Source organism: Bos mutus, chromosome 2 (assembly GCF_027580195.1).
Source record: "Bos mutus isolate GX-2022 chromosome 2, NWIPB_WYAK_1.1, whole genome shotgun sequence".
NCBI classification, from domain to species: Eukaryota; Metazoa; Chordata; class Mammalia; order Artiodactyla; family Bovidae; genus Bos; species Bos mutus.
The window spans coordinates 113,815,232-113,840,094 of record NC_091618.1 but is presented as its reverse complement, the minus strand read 5'-3'; the positions used below and the strand labels follow the sequence as shown (position 1 = coordinate 113,840,094).

Below are 24,863 nucleotides of genomic sequence, written 5' to 3'. Positions count from 1 at the left end.
ATTACTAGGCAGGTTAGCTTAGAATTGGCACCAGCATTTTTCATTTTGAAGTTTTCATACTTTGTACATACAGGGAGTAGACCGTTTATGAAGCTAGTGAACTGGACTGAGTATCCGCTCTTCTCTGTTGTTGGGAGGCAGTGATCTTTCATTCATTCAGTAAACCCCTGCAAGGTGCCAGACCCATTTCTCTCCGCCGACCCCCAGGTGGACTGGTAAGAGGGGCAAGGGAACCACTGGTCCAGGGGAGGGAGGGGGCAAGCCTCTACTGGGAGGGTCTGGAAGGAAGAGGCTGACCTTGAACCAAGGCCAAGATTGGCTTTGCAGGAGACAGAACACCTTTCTCTCATGTGCTTATTGCCTGAAGTGCCACTCTTTACTTCAGAGACATACTGAGACATGGAAGGTCATTTCTTTATTTCAGTACATATTGCTCCATGTTTTTTTTAAGACTGTGGCGGGGAGCATTTCATTAGGACATTTACATGTGTTAAGATAGTCGTTCATCTCTCGGTGAGCCTAGCTGCTCCTCTTTTCCTTTAAAAGGAGCAGTAATGTTCCAAACTTCCTTTTAAAAGACATGAAATTATCACAGGTACTGGGCCACAATGAAAGGGTTTTATTTTTTTTCAAAACTCTGTCTCAAATCTTTACTTCATCGTTTGGTGTAAGGAGAACACGAGGGAAGGACACGCCAGAAGACATGGTGGCTTATAACCGAGCCTGGGAGTCACTGCAGCAGCAGAGTTTCTGAGCTGCCGTTGTCAGGACGAGGAACCACGGTGAGATCAAGACATCTGTGGTCCAGCAGAGTTCAGTGAAGTTTACAGTTGTGGCTAAGGTAGAAATTCCCTCTATTGGGGATTCCTCTTGATCACTGGGGGTTGACTTCCACGTGAAGTGGCCGGCTGCCATTTATGAGCCCTGGAATGTGAATGATACGTGTTTTTGAAGACTGGTACTATACCCAGCATGGCATGCCAGTGACAACCATAGCCTCACAGCTTTCGTCTCAAGAGAGATTGCACAGAGTGGTGAGTGAAATGGCTGCCACTGTATATTTATTTGTTCTTTCTCTTTCAAGCATAGAGTTGGATTTCTGTAAATAAAATATATCTGTTATTGCAACTTTGCAAACGAGAAACATAACCCCAAGATGTGTCAGTGCACTGTTAGCACATTTGGTAGTGGATTCCTGGACTTTTTTTCCTTTACAGTTTGGATCGCAACACAGTTTATCATTAATGACAGCCCAGGGTGGTGTTGGTGTTGCCTTGCTTTAGCTGTTTTTATTTTTGTAACCTTAAATGCTTGTCTTTAATCAAGCTAAATGAATTATTTTTAACCTGAATTTATACATGTAGTGGTACATTTAGTAGCACACTACTGGTCACAACTTATCTGCCCTCTGCATATTCCTTATTGCTTAGGAAGGTTTTACACCTATTAGGTTTTACACCTATTTTACACCTATTTACACCTTGTTACTAAAAATTTCTATGTATTTTAATGAACATTACAGTTCATGGTAGTCATTTTTTCAATAAAAAGGGAAGTATAATTTATTAAAACAAAAACTATAATCAGTTCATTGTGATATTCCATTAATTCCTATTCTGCCTCCACTTCCATCAATGTTATTAATGTTCCACTGTGCCCTAAGGTTAAAATGCAGTTTATATAAGATGTTCAGGAAACATTTCAATAAACAGACTACTGTTATTAGATAAAGAGATGTTCGATCATTGTTGTACATCAATTTGTGCTTGGAAGTTAATTAGTTGCTATGTGGCTTTCAGCACAGAAAGTATATCATTGAGAGATGTGCAACAGTAATTCAGCAAATGTCCCACCCTTTGCGACCCCATGAACTATAACCCACGGGGCTCCTCTGTCCATGGGGTTATCCAGACAAGAATACTGGAGTGGGTTACCACTTCCTCCTCCAGGGGATCTTCCCGACCCAGGGATCAAACCCACGTCCCCTGTATCTCCTGTATTGGCAGGCAGATTCTTTACCACTGAGTCACTAGGGAAGCCCAGTTCCACAAACAGCACCTTGTTTTTATTTTAGGTACTTCCCAAAGCACCAGCTTTATTTCTAGACAAAGAAAATAATAGATAATGGTATATACAATGTATTGTTATTCAGAATGACTGTAAATATTAATAAAATCTTGAGAGATGTTTATCATTTGAAAGGTTACTTCATTTATAGAATTGTGTAATTCAGCCTGTCTGTAGCCACTTCAAAATCCAAATCATAAACCAGAAAATATGTGATAAACAGATGTGGTTGGCTTTGATGTTGCTCAGCTGGATATGACCCACACTTTAATTGTAACCTGAATAAATCCTGAGGCCCTACATGGTGCAGATCCTGCTTAGAGTCTCATTCACAGAAAACATCAGAAAGCCAGATAGCCTTGAAGAGTGACATATCTGTTTCATTTAAGTTTTTCCCAAAGGCATGGCTTAAAAGTGTTACACTTCACATCACATAAACAGTTTCTTCAAAATCCTGTGTAGCCATCTGTTCCTCTCCCTACACTCATGGCCATTTCTAAACATTTCTTTCTCATCCCCATAGTTTTTCACTGGTTACGAAACCTTCATCGTTAAAAAAAAAATTAATGGAGATATAATTCACAAACCATTTCCCTCATTTTTTGATCAGACACAAATATATCCAACTCTTCTAAATTTAGAAGCATAAATGCTACTCCACTTCCAGGCTTCCTATTCTACTTCCTGGCTGGACTGTGCCTCTCTAGGATGACTGGAGGACCTGTAACTCCACTGCCTCTGATTTCTGAAGATCTTTTATTTCCTGCTTACACAGCACCCGGAGATAAAGCCCATTGCTTGACTCTGATTACATTTCTTATGAGAAGTTCTAACGTACAATTTCCTAATAAGATTTCCACCTACTAACAGTAATAGTAGCCACGATTTATGCAGTGCACTGGCTAAGCTCTTTGAATGCATTGTCACACTCAGTACTCAGAAAGTTATCTCCATGTTACAGATGAGTAAACTGGGCCCCAAACAATAAAGTAATTCGCTGCAACTCGTAAGTAATGGATCTGGGATTTGAGCCCAGGTAGTTTGATTCCAGAAGCCTTCCTTTTAGGAGTGACGTGAGCTTGTTTACCAATTCTGCCCTATTCTGTATGCTGTTAAATGTGGAAGAGAGGGTTACATCTGAGTAGGAAGATTGTACAAATAGGCAATTAACTGTTCTCCTGCTCCTATGTTATAGATATGTGTAGGGAAAATACAAATTCTGAATTGGGGCTACAAATCTGCATAATACCCACTCATAATCTCTACCAATAATCTTGGTTCACTTTTGAATTTTAAGATTGCCTTGCATTCTTTTTTTCACTATTCCGCCTAAAAGAATGGAGCAACAAATGTATGAGAGGGTCTTGGTTCTCAATACTGTCTGCCACCCCTGGAGTTCTGTATTTATAGGCTTCTTAAAACTCATCCTAGGTGAATGGCAAGGCTTTCTTTGTGTCCCTAGCCAGTCTTTTTATGAGTAAGGGAGTTTGCCATATCTTTTCAACATTTTGATCAATAACAAAGATGAGTGAGAGGCCTAGATGTTTGGAATTAAACTGCATGATATTGGAAAGGGCCAGTTTGTTTGTCGATATCAGGCCCTATGGTATGCCAAAGAATGACTCTTCAATTACATTACAAGGACATAATCAAATGTACCAGAGTGCAGTGCATCAGCAAGAGAACTTTTTTGACCCTTCTTCTTCTTTGTAGCTGTTCCTAGGACTCCGAAATGTGGTGCATGGTGTCTTTTTGCTTGATTGCGAATGAGGAAAGCCTTTGGCATGACATAATGCTCCAGAAGTCACTCAGGGTCAGTGTAGAAACAGTTGTTCTAGGTCCAGCTGAATTGTTTGACCTACATCGTGAAGCACTGACTACCAAGGGTGTACCTCGCTGCAGTTTCTCTCTTACAACATGCATGTGGTGTGCACGGGTTTAGCTTTCTCTGAGACAGAAGTTTTGATGTAAGACTTCCCTGCTGGTCTAGTGGTGAAGATTCTACACTCTCAGTGCAGCGGGCATGAGTTCAATCTCTGGTCAGGGAGCTACAATGCCACATGTCGACCAAAAAAAAAAAGTTTTGGTGTATATTGGAAATGACACTGGTCTTGCAGTCAGAAGCTTTGGGTTTAAATCCCAGTTCTATCACTTACTTACTTGTTTGAACAAATCCCTTCAACTCTTGGAATCCCTTAGTCCCCCCTTTTGTATTATGAGAATACTTAGAAAAGATTTGCTTCATAAAATTTTATGAGGCTAAATTAATTTTTAAAATATGTTATGTTAGAACAGAATCGCTCTTTTAAGGTATTTAATCACTTATTTGTGATTCAAACTAGGATCTCAGTCTAGTAAATTGAGAGTTAATAATGGCAGGTCTTCAAACAGTTGTTTCACCTTTATCCTTATTGCTCCCCTCCCACTGGGATTCTCCATAAAAAATAAAATATGGAATCTTAATGTTAACCTTTATTCAAACACATGCACAAATAGAAACACATACAAAGAATACCTGCGTAGGTATTTTATGGCCAGAATTTTCCCTATCACCCTTTCACCTACATCAAAGTTTTTGAAAAGTGGAAAACACCTCATTTTTAGGGGAAAATTGTTGAATACTGAGTTTTTTTAACTAGACACTAAGAACCTGAGAATTTTAGCCTCCTCAGTAGGTCTAGCAACATTATTTCCTCAATTTGGATTTTTCATGTCTTTCAAGGATATGTTTATGTTCTTGTAGTCTTACTTTGGTGTTCTTACCTAAATCTAGATTAGATTTCTCAGCTGATGGTGACTTCTAGTGATTGGAAGTGAGATAGCAGGAAGTTCACCTTGAGAGCCTCCCTTCTACAGATCTCTAAAGTGCCCGCATATCTGAGTCCAAAATTTGCACAAACATTCCTCAGGATGTTCCTGGCTACATGCCAGCCACTAGGTTCTTGACTGCCCTTCTGCCCACATTCATCCACATGATTTGTGAAAGCTATAGCCAGTTCTTGTTGTTGGAAGCAGGGAGGGAAGTGAATGGAGACCTGGCCACATACTCTTTAGAAGAGTTTCTAATGCCTGTGTAGTGTCATCCCCATATACACAAAATTTATTATTGTTATTGACATGAACCTACCATTAAATTTCCCAAAACAATGGCTTGACCTTACCGATTAACAGGGTCTTACTGTGCAGTTCTCTGATGTTCACCAAGAAAGGTTACATATATTTTAACCTGTAGAAAAAAGTATAATAGGGAGGATTTCTAAACCATTAGATATTAAAATACACCTACAGAGCCAGGGGTGCTATAATAATATAAACCATAGTCAATCAGCAAAGATCACGAAAAAGGGAACAAAAAAACAATATAACAGAATATATATGATAAAATGGCAAGCATAAGATGAGCATACAACAGTGAGCGTGATTCACTCACATTTAAATCCCTCTATTAAAATAAGATTGATTAAAAAGATAATCTAGCTAAATGCTGTCTTTAGAAGTGTTTGTATACCAAAATTATACAGAAAGGCAGAAAATAAAGGGATAGGTTGATGAATTCTAACAAACAAAAATAGGAGTGTTAATATTAACTCTAAAAAGTGTAGGAATAAATGTAAAAGAAATATTGAACAAGATATAAAACAAAAGATATTAAACAAGCTTCAATAACAATGAAACTGTAGGAACTGAACATTTAACACTGAATTAGATAAACCAAAACTTGTTAAAAAATACAAGCAAAATAATGCAAATTAAAAATATACATGAAATAAAAATTTAAAAATACAAATAAAGTTTTCCATAATCATAGTGGGAGACTTTAACAGAATACTTTCAGAATTTGATCAAGCAGATAAAATTAAGTAGGAACAAAAGATCTACATAACAGTTATTAACCTAACCCAATAAATAGGAAATATATGTAGTTTTTCAAAAGACCATGGATAATTTCAAGAATTGATGAAATACTACACCACAAAGCAACTTAAACTAACCAAAAAGTAGACATATAACAAAAACATAGCACTGAAAGTTACACAAGATGGCTTTTACCTCCACCTCCATCTGAGCACTTGAAACTGAGATATGATCCTTTTAAATAATTTTTGGATCAAAAAGGAAATCACTTCTGCAACTATAGACTATTTTAAAATTAACAATGTAGAGTATATTGAATTATGGGGCAAGAGAGTTCCAGAAAAACATCTATTTCTGCTTTACTGACTATGCCAAAGCCTTTGACTGTATGGATCACAAGAAACTGTGGAAAACTCTGAAAGAGATGGGAATACCAGACCACCTGACCTGCCTCTTGAGAAACCTGTATGCGGGTCAGGAAGCAACAGTTAGAACTGGACATGGAACAACAGACTGGTTCCAAATAGGAAAAGGAGTACTTCAAGGCTGTATATTGTCACCCTGCTTATTTAACTTATGTGCAGAGTACATCATGAGAAACTCTGGACTGGGAAAAACACAAGCTGGAATCAAGATTGCCGGGAGAAATATCAATAATCTCACATATGCAGATGACACCACCCTTATGGTAGAAAGTGAAGAGGAACTAAAAAGCCTCTTGATGAAAGTGAAAGAGGAGAGTGAAAAAATTGACTTAAAGCTCAACATTCAGAAAACTAAGATCATGGCATCCAGTCCCATCACTTCATGGGAAATAGATGAGGAAACAGTGGAAACAGTGTCAGACTTTATTTTTCTGGGCTCCAAAATCACTGCAGATGGTGACTGCAGCCATGAAATTAAAAGACACTTACTCCTTGGAAGGAAAGTTATGACCAACCTAGATAGCATATTCAAAAGCAGAGATATTACTTTGCCAACAAAGGTTCGTCTAGTCAAGGCTATGGTTTTTCCAGTAGTCATGTATGGATTGGGAGAGTTGGACAGTGAAGAAGGCTGAGCGCCAAAGAATTGATGCTTTTGAACTGTGGTGTTGGAGAAGACTCTTGAGAGTCCCTTGGACTGCAAGGAGATCCAACCAGTCCATTCTGAAGGAGATCAGCCCTGGGATTTCTTTGGAAGGAATGATGCTGAAGATGAAACTCCAGTACTTTGGCCACCTCATGCGAAGAGTTGACTCATTGGAAAAGACTCTGATGCTGGGAGGGATTGGGGGCAAGAGAAGAAGGGGACTACAGAGGATGAGATGGCTGGATGGCATCACTGACTCGATGGACGTGAGTCTGAGTGAACTCCGGGAGTTGGTGATGGACAGGGAGGCCTGGCGTGCTGCGATTCATGGGGTCGCAAAGAGTCAGACATGACTGAGTGACTGATCTGGTCTGATCTGATACTAAAAATATAGTTAGATAAAAAGTTAAGCCTTTTATTTAAAGGAGTGAAAAGCAACAAAATAAGTTTAAAATTTAAGAAGCTAATAACTGAAAAATAATGTAGTGGGGAGGGAAATTATGAAGCTTAATTATTTACTTTTATTAGAAAAATTGTGATTTTTTTCTAATAAAAAATTTGATTACCAGTAAGGCAGAAGTGCAGAGTTAACAGACAGTTGCTGGAATGAGGCTGAGTTAATGGGGTAAAAGACACTGTCCTAGGACCTTTCATGGTGGTCTAGTGGTCTGCCTTATAATGCAGGGGACCCAGGTTCAGTCTTTGGTTGGGGAACTAAGATCCCACATGCTGCATAATGTGGCCAAAACAAGCAAAAGACATAGTTTCTGTCCTGTCACTTAGCTTTGGCTGAGATGAAAAGCATGTGCAAAAATTAATTAGAGAATAGAACTATATTCAGTAAAGTGCCCGTTTGTGAGTTATAGATGGTAAATCATCTACAGCAAAGAATAGCAGTCAGCTGAATCTCCAGCTTCAAACTTATCAGTGGCCCCTGAGCAGTTATTTAGCCCCTCTAATTTGACTACTTCTCTGTGAAGTGGGGATCACAGGATTGCTGTGAGAATTAAATCAAAGTACACTAGGCCCTCTCTATGCACCAGTGTGGAACCATGAATACACAGGGCTGACTTAAGGGACTTGAGCATCCTCGGATTTGTCGGGATGGGGTGGCTGGGGGGGTGGTCCTGGAACCAATCTCCTACAGATACCAAGGGACAACTGCATGTGGTAAGAGCTGCCTAAAAAGTCAGTGTGGCAACTCTTCCAACCTCTTCTGAATGCTAGTGAGATGACTAGGGCACCATCAGTATCTTAGTACATTTTACACATATGTCTCAGTTGGTAAAAAATCTGCCTGCCAAGGCAGGAGACCCGAGTTCAATCCCTGGGTGGGGAAGATCCCCTGGAGGAGGGCAACCCACTTCAGTATTCTTGCCTGGAGCATTCCCACGGACAGAGGAGCCTAGCGGACTACAATTCATAGGGTCATAAAGAATCAAACACAACTGAAGTGACTTAACATAGCACAGGACAGAAAATAGTATTTAGAGTATCCAAGTTCTCCTGCCTGGATGAAAAGATTGGGCATTTTATCTGTGACTGAAATATGGCCATGGTGACTGGGTGAACAAGTTTCTGTCCATTAAAAGAAAAAAAAGCTATAAAGTGTGACACTCCCAAAGCAGCAGCAGTTCGTGAGTTCCCAGCCACAGAGAACAGAATAGCCAGTTTTGCCGTTCTGTAGCTGGGTGGCTTCCCTGAGTGGAGAGGTGGAACTAGGGAGGCCTTTCAGATCTGGTTCTGACCAGTAAGCTCGTTTAGTCCTCATCCACAGGCGTGAGACATCACTCCTGCAGCCACTTGCTGTCACTGTTAGGCTCCTCAGGCATGATGATGGAGTCCAAGATCCTGAAAAAGTGTCAGGGTAGACATAAAAGGAGTCAGATTTTAAATCCGTAAAAAGTTGAAAAGAATTTAACACTTGATGGGAATTTGTGATCTGAGGTAAAGTTAGATTGTGTCTGGAAACAGGTAAAAATCTGTAGATGCTACACATCAAACCACTTTAGTCAAAGTATTTGTTCAGTGGGGGAAAGAAAAATCAGTGAAAGTAGTTAAATAATGTCTGTAGTCCAAATAACTAACTGCTATATTCCCTCCATTCCCAAGACACCATCAGCTGTAAGGTGTACCATTAAATTTATGACAGGCTAGGAGGTAGGGGCAAGGACATTGTATTAAATGTACACTTTGTTTCCAGAAATGTTAGAATATGGAAAAAAAAAAAAACATGTGTCTTGGAATTAAGGAAATGCAGAATCTCACTCGGTTGGTGTTTTGGCATTTTCTTGCTGGTAGAAGATAGGACTAAGTTTATAAAAGCAATTTTTGAAATATTTACTAGAGACTTCCCTGGTGGTCCAGTGGTTAAGACTTTGCCTTCCCTAATGCACAGGGTGTGGGTCAGATACCTGCTTGAGGAGCTAAGGGTCCACATGCCTCGTGGCAAAAAAACCCAAATATAAAACAGAAGCAATATTGTGACAAATTCAATAAGGACTTTAAAAATGGTACATATAAAAAAGTCTTCAAAAATTCAAAAAGCGTTTACTAATACACGGGACAGAACTAATGAAAATTGAAGGTACATAAAAGTTTTCTCAGGCCCATAGATTTATTTTCTTTCATTCATGTGTCAAGACAAAAAATGTCATGGACAGCTGGGGAAGAACTATATTTGATAAGCATGGAGTGTATTTTAGTGCCAGAAAATAATGAAATGCTCGAAAACAAAAACCAAGAAACAATATTGACAGGAGAATATCAAAGGAACAAGGAGCCCACTGAAAGAGCTCCCACCAGCCAAAGGAGATTGATCTGAGCAACAAAGTTAGCAAACTGGTGTTGAATTATAACCCAAAGTATGAAATGAATATCTGTGAGACCATACTGATATAAAAAAATGACTGAAAATATATGGGGAGAAGTGATAAGTCTTCTGTGCAGAAAAATTCAAAATAATTTATATAGATACTCCACCCTTAAGCTTTTCTCTCCAAAGTGTAACAGTAGAGAAGAGGGTGAGGAGCAACCTTCCGTGGAGAATCATGACAAGCATTACGTTGGGTGACCAAGGCTGCGATCAACAGTGTGAAATTACGTTGACAGTAAATATTCATGATGTAATGTGATTAAAATGGCACGTTACCTCTGTGGTCTTTCTCTAAACAACCCAATCACCCTGTCTGATGATGAGAAAAACATTAGACAGATCCCAACTGTGGAACCTTCTACAAAATACCTGACCAGTACTCCTCAGAACTGTCGAGGTCATCAAAATCAGGCAAAGTCTGAGAAACTGTCACAGCTAAGAGGAGCCTAAGTAAGCTCCATGACTAAACGTAATGTTGTATCCTGGATGGGATTTCTGCGACAGAAGAAGGACATGGGGAAAAATTAAGAAAACCCAAGATCATGGCATCCGGTTCCATCACTTCGTGGCAGATAGATGGGGAAACAGTGGAAACAGTGGCTGACTTTATTTTTCTGGGCTCCAAAATCACTGCAGATGGTGATTGCAGCTATGAAATTAAAAGACGTTTACTCCTTGGAAGGAAAGTTATGACCAACCTAGACAGCATATTAAAAAGCAGAGACATTACTTTGCCAACAAAGGTCCGTCTAGTCAAGGCTGTGGTTTTTCCAGTGGTCATGTATGGATGTGAGAGTTGGACTGTGAAGAAAGCTGAGCGCCTAAGAATTGATGTTTTTGAACTGTGGTGTTGGAAAAGACTCTTGAGAGTCCCTTGGACTGGAAGGAGATCCAACCAGTGCATCCTAAAGGAAATCAGTCCTGGGTGTTCATTGGAGGGACTGATACTGAAGCTGAAACTCCAATACTTTGGCCACCTGATGCGGAGAGCTGACTCATTGGAAAAGACCCTGATGCTGGGAAAAATTGAGGGCAGGAGGACAAGGGGACGACAGAGGATGAGATGGTTGGATGGCATCACCGACACAATGGACATGGGTTTGGGTGGACTCCGGGAGTTGCTGATGGACAGGGGGGCCTGGAGTGCTATGGTTCACGGGGTTGCAAAGAGTTGTACACGACTGAGCAACTGAACTGAACTGAAATAACCTATGGTCCTTAGTTAATAATGTATCAGTTTTGGTTTCTTAATTTCTCTTTATCTATCGTACTAAATGTAAGATTTTAATATCAGGGAGCTTGGGTACAGAATGAGAACCCGACTATCTTCTTGATTTTTCTGTAAATCTACAACTGCTCTAAAAGACAAAGTTGTTAAAATTCTTTTAATACCTAAACAGAAAAAACAAAAAGCATGGACAGGAAGCCAGGTTAGGAAATTTTAAGGGAAGTTATAATGTATTTTGTTGAGACCATTGAAAATTCCACACAGAGCATGATTGAAGTAGAACATATGTAACTGCTTAGTTTAAAAAAAGGGAACTGGCAGCTTATCCCAGAATGTGACACTTCTAAATATATTCAAGTCGATTCATTATTATTTATCATCCATGGAGTATTTTGTTTTTCCAAGATGGCCAAGTTTTACCATTATTCTTTTTAAAGTGATGGCTGTGCTTTTAGCTATGTTGACTCAGATGGCTAATCTAACTGTACAGTTCAGTCAGAAAACCAGCCATCAGCTGTCAGAATGGTAAAAACAGTTATGTGTGTTTTCAAAGCCAGAAAGGCACTCATGTGGTGAGACTGCAGAGTTTCGTGTTATCCAAAGTCCTGACTCCCAGGATCCATTTCCTCACTTGGTGTTCTCACATGGAAAACTTCTTTGGGGAATTACAGGGTCATATTTTCAAGACTTGGAACAGTAGGCTTGTCTACAGTTACCTTTATAAAAAACAACTAAAAAGAAAAAAAAATCCCTTTAAAAGCATTTAAAAAAAAAAAAAAAAGAATTACGCCAGGGTAGCCAAATAGAAACAGTCATTGGGGTTTCTGCACTGAGTCAGGTTGTATAAATTACAGACTATTTTCCCCTTGGTCCAAGACATTGTTTCACTTCCACACACCACTGCCTACATCCATAAATTCCAGTGTGTTGGCCCTCCAGAGGGCTCGAGGAATTATAAAAGAGGAGAGGAGGGGACTGACCACAGGAACAAGCAGGCTAGAATGGCACCCTTGAGGTTCCTGCTTGGTCCTGCCTCAGCTCTGCTCCAGGCCTCACCCCTGCTGGGGGCACAGAAGGGCACTCTCCCTGGTGCTCTTGGCAGGCCAGCATCAGGGCCCCCCACAGCCAGGGCTCACATGCCACTAGGAAACCCATCCATCCCACAGGAAGATGAAGTCAACCTTTCAGGAGAAACCAAAAGGCTGGCATATTTTGGAGACCAGCAAGTGGGAAATGTGTACCAGTTATGTAGCCCTGGGAGACAGAGAGTACCGTGGCTTTGTTTGCTGAACCCAAAGTTAGGGCACACTGTCTGACAGCAGGACTAACTAGACTGGACGTGAACTTGAGACTGGCCCAGGATACTCAGGCTGAGTGGCCCTTGTGGCTGCGCGGTGCAGAAGAACGTGAGCCAGGCCCTGGGTGTGCTCGCCCATGCTGGCGCCCTCCAGAGAGGATCCTGGGGACGCCCTGGGTGCAGCTCATGGCTGCCCTTCCTCAGCAGTCCCCAGGGCCGTGGCACTGGGCCCATCCTGGTGACAGGCCAGCGCCCAAGCTCCAGGCTCCACCGTGAGCTGGCTGCCCTTCCCAGGGGCCACCCTTCCCCAAGGTGGGGCTACCCGGGGGGCCCAAGAGCCTCGTGGCATCAGAAGAGCCAGGAGCCCAGACACCACTGTTCCCTGCCTCCCCCACCCCACCCCCTTGCTTCTCTCCTCTTTACCTGAGCCCTGGGGATGTCTGGGGCCAGCTGGGGACCCCTGTGGGGACACAGCCATTTCTTGAGACACAGGGTTACCCCAGCGTGAAGTAGGCAGGGAGGCGATCTTATCACATGTCTCTGACCGCTCCTTGAACAAGTCAGAGAAGGTGCAGTGAGGAAGTCTAATGTCACATGCAACACTTACAGGAAGCCGACTGCAGGACAGCAGGGGAGCTCAAGAACTTGGCCGTTTTCAGCGGATTAGAACAACGCAGGTCAGTGCTCCTTCCCCCCCGCCGAAAAATCTTTTTAGCCGCTCTAAAATACCTAACTGGTTCTCTTTCCTTAAACTGCCTTGAACGCTTTTTTTTGCGACATGAAGAAATTGCTCCAGCTTTGAATGTAAGAGCCGGGGTGTAGCTGGTGGCCACGCGCCATTAGAGGAACAAGCATCAAGCCCTTATTATGAAAATGAAATTGTCAGAACCTCTTGCTTCCCTGTTCAGAACCTCTGTGCCCTAAAAAACAAACCTTCACATGGTCCTTAAATTACTTATTTCATGGAATTTAGCTAAGCCTCTCATCAAGGTCACCTGTTAGCATAAACCAGGACACATCAGCTTGTGTTTGCGGGCAGTCTCAGGGTGTTCAAAGGGCAGTAGAAAATGCGACAGTATTGTGTGGACAAACAGGCTATAAGACTATGCAAAAGTCTGTTGCTTTTATGCACTTTTTTTCTTGTGGTGGAATGAATCTTTTGGCTTGTATTTCCTGTTAAAATTGTTTCTCATATCTTTATAAATTCTTAAGTTCCCTTTAAAATTTTTTATGCTCTCTTCCTTCCTACTTGTCTTCTACATTTGTTTTAAAAATTTCCTCCTTTTATTGAAAATGGAAGTAAAGGGGTGCGGGCAGTTTGAATTGGGGATGAGGAAGGCCCCTGCCGGCCCTGCCCCCACCCCAGGTCTGAGAACACAGCTTGGAGCTGTCATGTTCTGGGTGTGCAGGAGCCATGAGGTCTGCCTGCCACCAGAGCTTTGTGTCTTCACCCTGTTCTCCAGAGAGGAAGATCTGAGGCGTCTAGAGCAGAACCCGAGAGATGGTTGAAGCATTGCAAATTAGAGCCCAGATACAGCTAAATGGCCCAAGAGGATTCATCTCATGAGGGGCAGTTTAATAAGGAACTTTCAATAAAAGGCTCTTACACAATGGCCTGCCACTTTCAGACCCGAAGAAAAAAGGAAAATGTCTCAAATCTGAGTGACAGGAAGGAAGTCACTACCTTCTTGGGCTCTTACTAAGCACTAGAACAGGTTAGCCAGCGACGAGTTTTTTTCCTGGACCATTTGAAAACAGACTAATCTTCTTTCATAGCTGTGTTCATGTGTTAATAGAGGTAGAGAGAGAAAAGCAGAGCAGAGCCCGGGTTTGGGAGCTTCCTGTTTCCTGTCTCCATCCCAGCCCAGAGGGTTCTACAAAGTGTGCTGAAAGAAAGAACAACAGTGGGGTGAGGGGTTAGCGGACTCACGTGTTGTTTATATCCTAGTAATGCAAAATAACCAAAACTATGAGGCAAGAGAAAATTGTTGATGATATCCTCAGATTGCCACATTTTTTTCATTTTTTTGCTACTATGTTGTGCAAGAAGATGGTGAGGAAACTGACAGACTATGAGAGGATTGGAAGTTAGAGATCTCAGCCCTGGTGCTTCTGGAAACCCTTACTGGCTCTGAGGGAGGCAGCCCATGTTTCCAGTCACGGGGAGGGGCTAGAGGGGAGATTGGACTTTCTTGGTATTGGAGTCCTTTGCACAAATAAATGCCTAGAGGAGCCACATGGAAGGGAACTGCGGTGGAGAGGTCTCTTGCATATGGCACCAGGCGCACCCCTGAACAGCAGAAAGAGGCTTACATCTTCGTGGTAGCTGGACATGCCTAGAAGGAGCTCTTCTTTCAGTTTTGTTTTGATTTTTTAATTGGTCCTAGAGGTTTATTGTTCGGAGAGTTTTATGTTCTGCTAATCTGCTGCTCATAGCAGAAAAGGGTTTTTTATTTCTTTAAATGCTTTCCAGATGAACTTGACATCTTTTTTCGGAATGGATCCTTCTGAAAGCTCTTTCCCTTTCTCCTTGGGGCATCTGTTCTCTGCCCATCCATTCCTCTAGCTTTCCACATTCCCCTTGTTCCTTTATGTTTGGGATGCAAGACAAGGTTTATAAAGTGTCATTATTGTGCAAAGTCTCTGACCCCCAAACCTGAAAGTGGTTCTAAAAAAAAAAAGAAGGAGGACTCAGAGGCGCAGAAGGTGCTAGATCCTGCTGGATGGTGGATAACACCTGGAATGTTAATTTCACATGTAATTCTTAGACAGGAAGTGCCGCCAGTTCAATGTGGAGGTCAAAAGTAGAAACATAAATGGTCACCTTTTATCTGGAGTTGAAAAATGCTGAATTTTATGGGGAAGGACTACATGGGCATGTCACTGAATTCTCTAAATAAGAAGAGGAAGGGGCTGACTTCACAATCCCTCTTCTCCTGCACCCTGACATATAGGCAGGCCTCTTTTCCCCAGAATCTCAGATAATACAGGGTAACACTTCAGAATCAGCATCTACAGATATTGGAGTGGCTTGGGCTTCAGAGGAGTGAAAGGGTGAGATATACAAAATATTCATGCTAGTAGAGAAGAAGAAAATAATAAAACTGACGAGTGCAACCTTTACAGTTGAGTTCATCCTTGGCCGTCTTGCTGTGTTGACATCAGCAGGTCTGTAGGCCATCCATCTCTCTGGGCTTTCTCAGAGAAAAGTTCTGGGCATGGGAGAGGTATTGTTATCATCATTGCCATACTGGGAAATATTGGGAGCAAAGATTTGGTTTTTTAACTGTGGTAACACACACATAAAATTTACCATCTTTAACTATTAAGTGTGTAGTTCAGTAGCATTAAATGTATTTACCTTGTTGTACAACTCATCTTCAGAACTTCTTCATTTTGAAAATGGATACTCTGTAGCCATGAAACAACTCTCCGTTTCCCCTCCCCCCAGCCCCTGACACCCACATTCTACTTTCTGTTTCTATGAGTTTGACTACTCTAGATACTTCATATAAATGATACAATATTTGTCTTCTTATGACTGCTGTATTTCACTTAGCATAAAGTCTTCAACATTCATCCATGTGGTAGCATATGTCAAAATCTCCTTCCTTTGTAAGGCTGTATAGTATAGTCTGTTAGATATACCACGTTTTCTGTATTCATTCATCTGTGGGTGACATTTAGCTTACTTCTGCCTTTGGCTATTTTCACTAATGCTGCTGTGAGCATGGGTATACGCATACCTGTCTGAGATACTGGTTTCATTTCTTTTGTATATATACTCCAAAGTGGTATTGGTGAATCATATGGTATTTCTATTTTTCATTTTTTGAGGAATTGCCATACTGTTTTCCATAGCAGCTGTACCTTTTTACATTCCCACCAACACTGCCCCAGGGTTTCATTTTCTCCAAAACCTAGCTCATACTTGTTAATTTCTGCTTTTTTTCCCCTCCCATCACAGCCATCCTAAAGGATGTAAGATGATATCTCAGTTTTGATTTGCATTTTTCTAACAATTAGTGACATTGAGCATCCTTTTATATGCTTGTTGGCATTTGTATGTCATCTTTGGAGAAATACCAGTTCAAGTCCCTTGCTTGTTTCTCAGTGAGGTTATTTGGTATTTGGTTGTTGAACTTTAAGGTTCTTCATATATTCTGGATGTTTAGAGAACTATAGATTTTTTTAAAGTATTGCATGTTCAGGTTCTAATGTTCATATCATCTACTGGTACCAGCTGCCTCCTGTGACCTCCACCCTTGGGAAAGAGCATGAATTTCAATAATATTTTTTTTTCAACAGTATAATTTTTATCTTAACTCTTCAGAGTGCTACACAAAGTTTCAGTCATTTTCAGCTTATAAGCAGTTTGGTTTTTGAAAACTGACAAAAGTGAAGGGAAGGGAAAGAAAGGGAAGAGCTTAGGGTAGTGGTTTTTATTCTTTCCATACTTTATACTTTTTTAGCTATGTAAACTTCAGGAAAAAGCCTTATCCTCAATTCTGTTGACTAAAACTGAACTCCATGCTGGGATAAAAATACTTTCTGAGAATCATCTAGTAATTATGTCTTCCTATACCACCCTCCCTCCAAACACACAGACTCAAAGATGCCTCAGATTACAAAACCATTGTCATTTTTCTTCATGAATGCCTCAAAAAAAAACAAAAAAAAGTATTTTGCTTCTGGGTAGTAAGGACCCAAAGAGGAATTGAGCTGTTGTCCCAGGAAAAGGAATAAGAGCAGTGGGACTCTTCTGGAGTTGTGGCCATGCTGTTTGTTTCGATTCAGACTTTCAGGAAGGAGCTGGTAGGGAAGATGTGATGGGCAGAGGGACACAGTCCTGTGGGGACTGCTTGTGATGGAGGCACTGACTTCTAAATGAAGTACCGTCGAGATGAGGGAACAGACTGCCTGTGTACCTGACTGATTCTTGCCTCTGCCATTTCAGTTTCCCTCCAGTTCTTCATCAGTTAAAAAATTGGTGCTGTTCTCCACCCGTCTCAAAAGGGTGTTGGAAAATGACCAAAATGCTTGCATTTGTTTGTTACTGAGAGACAGAGAAAACTTTTTCTCAATAAATAAATAAATAAACTAGGACGAGAGGAATCCTGGAGGTGGAACCCTGTTATGATGCAACGAACGAGCAAACTTCAGCAGCAGCTCTTCCTGGTGTACATGATATCCCATGCCAGTTTCACCAGGAGGTATTCATACACCACCCCCATTGTAATTTGTCAATACTAATTAGAAGTTACTGCTTTGAGACTAACTAGCTGGATACTTACCAGAGTGTCTGTTTTTGATATTTTCTGGTATGAGTTAGGCTTGCTTCCTACTTTTGTTTGTGTCTGGGTTTTAATAATATGTCATATTTGAGGTTCACTCATTGTATTGGTTTGTAATCCTAGTGTGACTTAAAAACAAAGTCTTTTGTTTTTTTAATATCAGGATACATGTTTGCACACACCCATACATACATGTTGTTGTTCGGTTGCTAGGTCGTGTCAGACTCTTTGGGATCCCATGAACGGCAGCATGCCAGGATTCCCTATCCTTCACTATCTCCTGGAGATGCTTCCTCAATTAAAAGTCATTCGATGATATCTTGGCACCTACAATTATTTAGAATATGCTGCTAACTTCAAGCTAGGAAGTTATTCATGTATTATGCCTATAGATTCATTTGGAGGGTCTGCTAGTGAATTGCTATTCTTTCAATAAATACCTGACTTTTTAAGGGGTGGTTTGGAGCATTTTTGATTTCCAGGCTGGCTACAAAAAGATCTGGTCTTCCTTGAAGGCTTTAGAGACCTGTAGAATGATCCTGCCTCCTGGAAACTGGGAGTGGGACCAGTGGAGGGGCTGCCCAATACCTCAGCAGCTTGCTACGCAGACAGTTGCACAGAAGGCGCCAGCTCCGCCCTCTCACTGCGGTGTGGCTTCTTAGGAAAGTCTCAGTTCCAGAAGTCATTTAACCAACTGAACATTCTTGATGGGCTGCCACCAGGGCTTCGCCTGAAAGCTCTTTCAAAGCAGACTTGCGCCTTCACTCTTTCTTTCCTTCCCTTTGTATGCCCCTCTTCTTTCTGTGCTTAACTCTCAGTCCCGCCTAAAATGCCCATCACCTCCTGAAGACTGAGGCTCAGGAAAGAACTCACCTGCATGGACAGCTTACTTCCTCCCCCAGCCCTGCCTCTAAGCTTTATGTGCTACTTCCTTGGAGCATTTAATGCTTTTCCCTGCAAATCAAGGCTGATGAATAAGCACAGTTGCCAGAATCAAAGTGTTTGAGAGGTTTTATGTAGGGAAAATAATTGGGGAGGAAATAATGTTATTATAAGATAAATCGTGGTGAATCTGGAAGGGTAGAATAGACAGTTTACTTTTTAAAAACTGCTTTTAAGGATTCATAAGGAAGTAGCAATAGGGGAAGGGGAATTGAAAAGGCCAGAGGATAATTTGCTCCAAAAGACAAAAATGTTAGGTTATTCAAAAACTATTTTTTTCTCTTACTTCAGTGCCAGGAACATCTGGCCTTGGGGAAAGTTTCAGAAAGAGGATTTTGGATGCTGTTGTCACTATTCAAAACTTAAAGAGATAGATAAAAAAACAGAACTCTGGGTTTTTAGAAATAGAAGGAACCTTCAAGGGTTCAGTCAGTGGCTCAGACAGTAAAGAATCTGCCTGCAATGCAGCAGACTGGGGTTCCATCCCTGGGTCAGGAAGATCCCCTGGAGAAGGAAATGGCAACCCACTCCAGCATTCTTGCCTGGAGAGTTCCATGAACAGAGGAGCCTGGCAGGCCCTACAGTCCATGGGGTCGCAAAGAGTCAGACAGGACTGAGAGACTCACACACACACATAAGTCATGGGTTCAATCCTATCATTTTTAGATTTGGAAACGGAGACCCAGAATGGCTAGGAGATTTGTCCTGGTTGACAGAGCTAGTTAGTGACAGTGGGGACGTGGATCAAGGCTCCTGACTCTGGCATGGGCAGCAGTGTTGAGAACTCCCAAGGACTTGACATTGATGTCAGTGCCCCTCTAGGCTCTACAGAGGCCAGACCCATGCCTAAAAAAGAGCAGGCCAAGAGACTGAAGAGTTTATGGGCTCACAAAACTCCAGCTAAATGACCTCTGTTCCTGGAAGGAGCCACAGCAATATGGGTGTAACCTTGACAGTAGACACCTAATCTATCCTACCTGGAGAAAGTTTGTATGCAGTGATGGCTCCCATGGAGCAAAGAAAAGGACAGCCCAGAAAGGAAAAATCCCCAGTGTTGCCCAGGGTTGGCCAAAAAGAGAGACCCTCAATATTGTGGACAGGACTGTGGAGTAAGAGGGGGTTGTCCCTTGGGTAGCATGGATGAAGATTAGGACTCACCATGGCCCAGATTAAGTAGCCTCCAAGAGGCTTGCTCAACCTTAGCCCTGATTCCAAGATCCCTTCAGAAAAAGTACATCAGTTTCCTGGATACCATTATCTCAGAGGAGTATATTCTGGACAGTGGCCATGGTCACTGGAAAGTAATGCCATCATTTGTGAATCCTGGTGTGCCTGGGAGCCTCTCGTGAATTTGTAAGGTGGGTCAGTCATTCTGAGTCTGAGCCCTCTGGTTCCCGATAAGAAGGAGATTTGGGGGCCTCTAGGTAAGAAGATTTGGGGACCTTTAGGTGAAGTCCCTGAGCTGGAAGTGTGGTGATCCAGCCCCCACCCCCCCGGGAATGCCCCTCCACAGGGTCTTCCTGGGCAAGCAGCAAACTCTCCTCAGTGTCAGTCCTAGTTCTTTGTCCCTTCTCTTTAAATTGCCGTAAGTATTGTAAGAAAATAAAATGTAATATACAGGTCCTGCAATTGAACATTACAAGCCCTTTTTGGACTCTTGATAATTTATGGGGTTTGGTTTGGTTTTTTTTTTTTTTTGCCTTTCGAAGGGCATTTTCCCTTAATTCAGAAATATTTTTTGAGCACCTTCCATGTAGATCTTATATTCTAGGTGGGAGATGTGGATAATAATAGTAAACCTAATAAAATAGGATGTTACATAGTCTGTTCCAAGGTTAGAAAGTAACAAGGACTAAGGAAGACATGCGGGAGGGCATTGGTGGGCGTACAGATTTAAGTGGGGTGGGTAGGGTAATTGTCACAGAGAAGGTGGCATTGGAGTGAGAACTTGGAAGAGGTGAGAGAATTCGCCTTGCAGTTAGTTACCTAGGGCCTTGAGGCAGAGCAAATCTGATGTATTCAAAGAATGAGGAGGAGCTGGTGTGACTGGACCAAGTGAGGAGGAGGGAAGTAGGGAGGAGTCCTGGAGGGCCTTATAGGCCCATGTAGGACGCTAGCTTCCACTCAAGAGTGAGGGGAATTTGGGGAGGACTTTGAGCCATGGAGAGTTGATGCTCTGACTTTGCTCTTTAAAGGATGCCTCTGGCTCCTATGTTGAGAATACAGTACAGGACAGCAAGAGTTGAAGAGAGAGGCCATTGCAATATCTGGTGAGAGATGACACTGCCGTGGACCAGGGGGGCAACACTAGGGGTGGTGAGGATTAATCAAGGTCTGTTTTTTGTTTGTTGTTTTTCTTGGTCAAAGTATTGTTGTTTTACAATGTTGTATTAGTTTTTGGTGTACAGCACAGTGATTCAGTTATATATATATATTTATTATTATTTATGTGCTTTTCCATTATGGTTTATTGCAGGATATTGAATAGAGTTTCCTGTGCTGTACAATAGGGCCTTGCTGTTTTTCCATAGTATATGTAATGGTTTGCATCTGCTAGTCCCAAACTCCCAGTCTAACCCTCCCCACTTTCCTGTTGGCAACCACAAGTCTTTTCTCTGTGTCTGTGACACAGACATAGAGAAACAGTCTATGCTTTGTAGATATGTTCATTTGTGTTGTATTTTAGATTCTACATTTAAGTGACATCATATGGTATTTGTCCTCACTTAGTATAATAATCCCTGGTCCCATCAATGTTGCTCCCAGTGGCATTATTTCATTCCTTTTTGTGGCTGAGTAGTATTCCATTTATACATGGACCACATCTTCTTTGTCCATTCATCTGTTGATGGACATTTAGGCTGCTTCCATGTCTTGACTATTGTGAATACTGCAGAGCCTGGTTGTTTTGAAGGTGGAACGAAATTAACTGTTGGATTGAATGATGGTAAGTAGGAGAGGAATCAAGGAAGACTCCAAGGACTTTGCCCTAGGCCTAGGAGGAATCAAAGTGCCATCAGACTGAGATGAGGAAGCCTGTAAGTAGAGCAAGGTGGGTGGAGTGGAGGGCAGGTCTGTGGAGCTTAGTTTGTGCTGAGCATGGAGGTCTGTTAAACAGACATCACATGGAGATGTTGAGTAGGCAGTTGGATATGTGTCTACACGTAGGAAACAGAATTCCAGAAGAAATTAATCTTCCTTAATGGTCTTAATGGTTGGATGTTACTTCTAAATACATCTGCAACTTCTAAAACTCCTATAAAAATAGGAACTAGGACTCTGCTTAAGGACTTACTCATTGATTGATTTCTGGGACTGAAATCAGAGAGTGTTTACTTGAGTAAATGAGAGTGGAAGGATCAGGATTTTTGTTTTAGGCCTTGCCTTTTACTGCTTAAGCCTCAGGGATTCCATAAATCTTTTTTTTTTTTTTTTTCTCCTGGCCACACCACATGCAGTATCTTAGTTCCCCAGAGATCAGACTTGCACCCCCTGCAGTAGAAATGCAGAGTCTTCATCCCTGGACCGCCAGGGAAGTCCCCATCATTCTTATTTTAAGAAAAGAAATTTTTAGCGAAGTAGGCAAAAGCAAAGTTTATTTTTGTTCAGATGCTCAGTATTTAAACAAATCAAGTGTTTCTTTGTGTTTATGTCAAGACAATTGGAAATCTTGTAAGGTTCTTTGCATCATTTACTGTTTATGTATCTATTACTATTATCTTGATAATTGATGTTGCATTTATTGCAATTTAAGCAAATGTTAGCTAGTTACACAAATATGAATGAATGAAAGTATGTTAGCTGTTTTCCTGGAAAAAAGGAAGTATGTTAACTTCATTCAGTGGGGAGAATTCTGAGTTCTCATGGGTTTGATCGAAGTTTGTACAAAACAAACATTTTGACCTCTACATTCATTCTTTGTTTGCTTTTTAGTCAGCTTGAGTGAACATAAAGGGTGTATTTTTAAGAGACCTAAATTGGTACACTGGAATAACCCTAGCAGTTCCTGCCTGAAACAGAGATGAAATGTTTTTATGCTCAGTCTTGTGCTCAGTCCGTAAGAGCATCTATCAGTTCTGCGTTTGTCTCATTAGACCCTCAGCCAGGTGTTGTGTGAGCCTCATTTACAGAGATATTTATTGAGATGACCAAAATGTTCATTCCGGTCTTTTCTGTACAATGTTACAAAAAAACATGAATGAACTTTTACCCAGTCTAACACATTGCCTCAGAAGGGAAGGGACAGGGCTACAGTCCTTGGAGCCAGAATTCAGACCCAGGGCTACCAGTATCCAAAGCCTCCCCTCCTCTGCTTCCGAGAAGCATTAGCAAAATAAACCAACCAGAGCATTTCAGTAAAACAGTGTAGACTGAGTGGTACCATAGAATGACCTCCTTATCATGAACGAAAACATGGGGCTCCTCTCAAAAATTTCAGGTAGTTGCTAAAGCAGTCCTTGAAATGAGAAGATACGTGAGAAAAAGTCTCTTGTTTTCATCTTTCCCCCATACAGTGGTGGGACTGCCTGAGTGGTGTGATGGCTGTGGGCTAAGAGCATGCCCCTCCATCAGCCCTACAGGAAAACGCCCCACCCTCTCTTGTGTAGAAGCCCCCTGGTGCCAGCTGACAGCAGCTGTCCACGCTGCTCCTGGAAGGCGCCTGGGAGCTGGGAGTCTGAAGCCAGCCAGCCCTGAGGAGGCCTGACAGGGGCTTCTGAGAGCCTTGGAAGTGGTCCAGGAACTGGAGGCATTGACCTCAGCTCCAGGCTTAGAAGGGCTGGACTGTGTCCCTCCAGTGCAAGCCAGACGGAGGGCTGAAGGGCAACAGGGTCAGTTCCCACACTGGAACCTTCCATGGGGACCCTGGGGAAGAACAGCCCCCATCTCAGCAGATGATAGTTAGACTGTTTGCCCTGGTGCAGCTGTGCTGGTTACTAAAATACTAAGATGCTTCAAAACCTGTTGGTGACTCATTACCAACTGTAGTCACCCCAGTGCACGCCCAGCACCCCAAGACCTCTCTCATAATTCAGCAACCAAGGATTAGTGCCTGGCACAGCATGGGGTACCCCAGGACCCTGCTCCAGCATCCAGCATTGTTTGGATTGGTTAGTGCCTGTGCCTTATGGGCTGTTAGATATTTTGACTGTAACTCCTGTCTCATCCCTAATAAAACAGAACACTGAGCTGGTGATGACAAATGTTTAAAAATTATGTATCTATTTTTGGCTGTGTTGGGTCTTCATTGCTGCACACAGGCTCTCTCTAGTTGAGGTGCGTGGGTTTCTCATTGCAGTGGCTTCTCTTGTTGCAGAGCATAAGCTCTAGAGCATGGGCTTCAGTGGTCGTGGCACACAGGCTGAGTTGCCCCTTGACATGTGGAATATTCCCAGACCAGGAATCGATCCCATGTCCCCTTCATTGGCAGGCAGATTCTTAACCACTGGACCATCATGGAAGTCTGATGATTTTGATGGGGGCCCAGGAGGGCAAAATTTAAACTATAATTGTTCCCCAAATCACTGGTTCTCTGCTCTGGGCCTGTGGTTAGCATCCCAGGCTATTTTTTTATCACCTAGAGGGAAAGCATCTGCAGTGATTGTCATTGGGAGGGTAATAAGTAGAGGTCACGCAGGGCCCCTAGAAACATAATTTTGTCTAGTGTCTTCAGGGGACCCCAGTTTCAGAAGACTGGATTTTTTTTAGGAATACAACATCTCTCCTTTACTTACTTGGTTTCTACTCCTCTCCTACCTGTCACGAAAAAAATGGTTATCTCTGTGAAACATGTCTTGTTTGCCCCGCTAGAGCAGTTGCTGACCACCTGCCCAGAGGAGGTGAAAGTTTCATTATAAGCCAAGCTCTACTAATCTTGATTTATTAGTGCCAAACACTTGCTTTTTGCAGCTGTGGGAACAGTTTTCAAAGCAGATTTATTTCTGAGTTGGACTAGCAGTACCACATGGTTAAGGGAAAAAAAAAAAGGATTCTTTCACAAACACAGCAGATGCCCACACATGGTGGTTCCAGGGGTGTGTGAGGAGTCATTGTGCCCATCCACAAAGCGTCAGACTGATTTTTAGGTGGTTTGAGGTGTGCTGAGTCCTTTAACATGGTGGGGGGGAGGGGAGGTGCGATTAACCTGAAATCAGTGGCCATAATACATCTTTATTTCCGCTAGCCTCTAACTAAAAACTTTGCATTTCCCTCAAGTATGAAGGTAGCCCACAAACT

The 24,863-nt window shown here is 42.0% G+C and overlaps 1 protein-coding gene and 1 long non-coding RNA gene across 3 annotated transcripts in view; one reads left to right on the top strand and one right to left on the bottom strand.

Annotated features, from left to right (window-relative positions):
- Positions 1–24,863, top strand: part of WIPF1 (WAS/WASL interacting protein family member 1) — a 129,013-nt gene that overhangs the window by 36,212 nt on the left and 67,938 nt on the right. The window contains exon 2 of one of the 2 annotated variants that reach the window (XM_070358683.1): positions 13,003–13,070. The exons of the other annotated variant lie outside the window; for it this stretch is intronic. The gene's annotated coding sequence lies outside the window, so the exon portion shown is untranslated. The remainder of the gene's footprint in view (positions 1–13,002; positions 13,071–24,863) is intronic. 2 annotated transcript variants of the gene reach the window in all.
- Positions 689–12,991, bottom strand: LOC138984426 (uncharacterized). The gene is made up of 3 exons (XR_011461701.1): positions 12,817–12,991; positions 8,742–8,844; positions 689–924 (listed from the first exon to the last, which is right to left on the bottom strand). It is a non-coding gene; the product is annotated as an uncharacterized lncRNA (long non-coding RNA).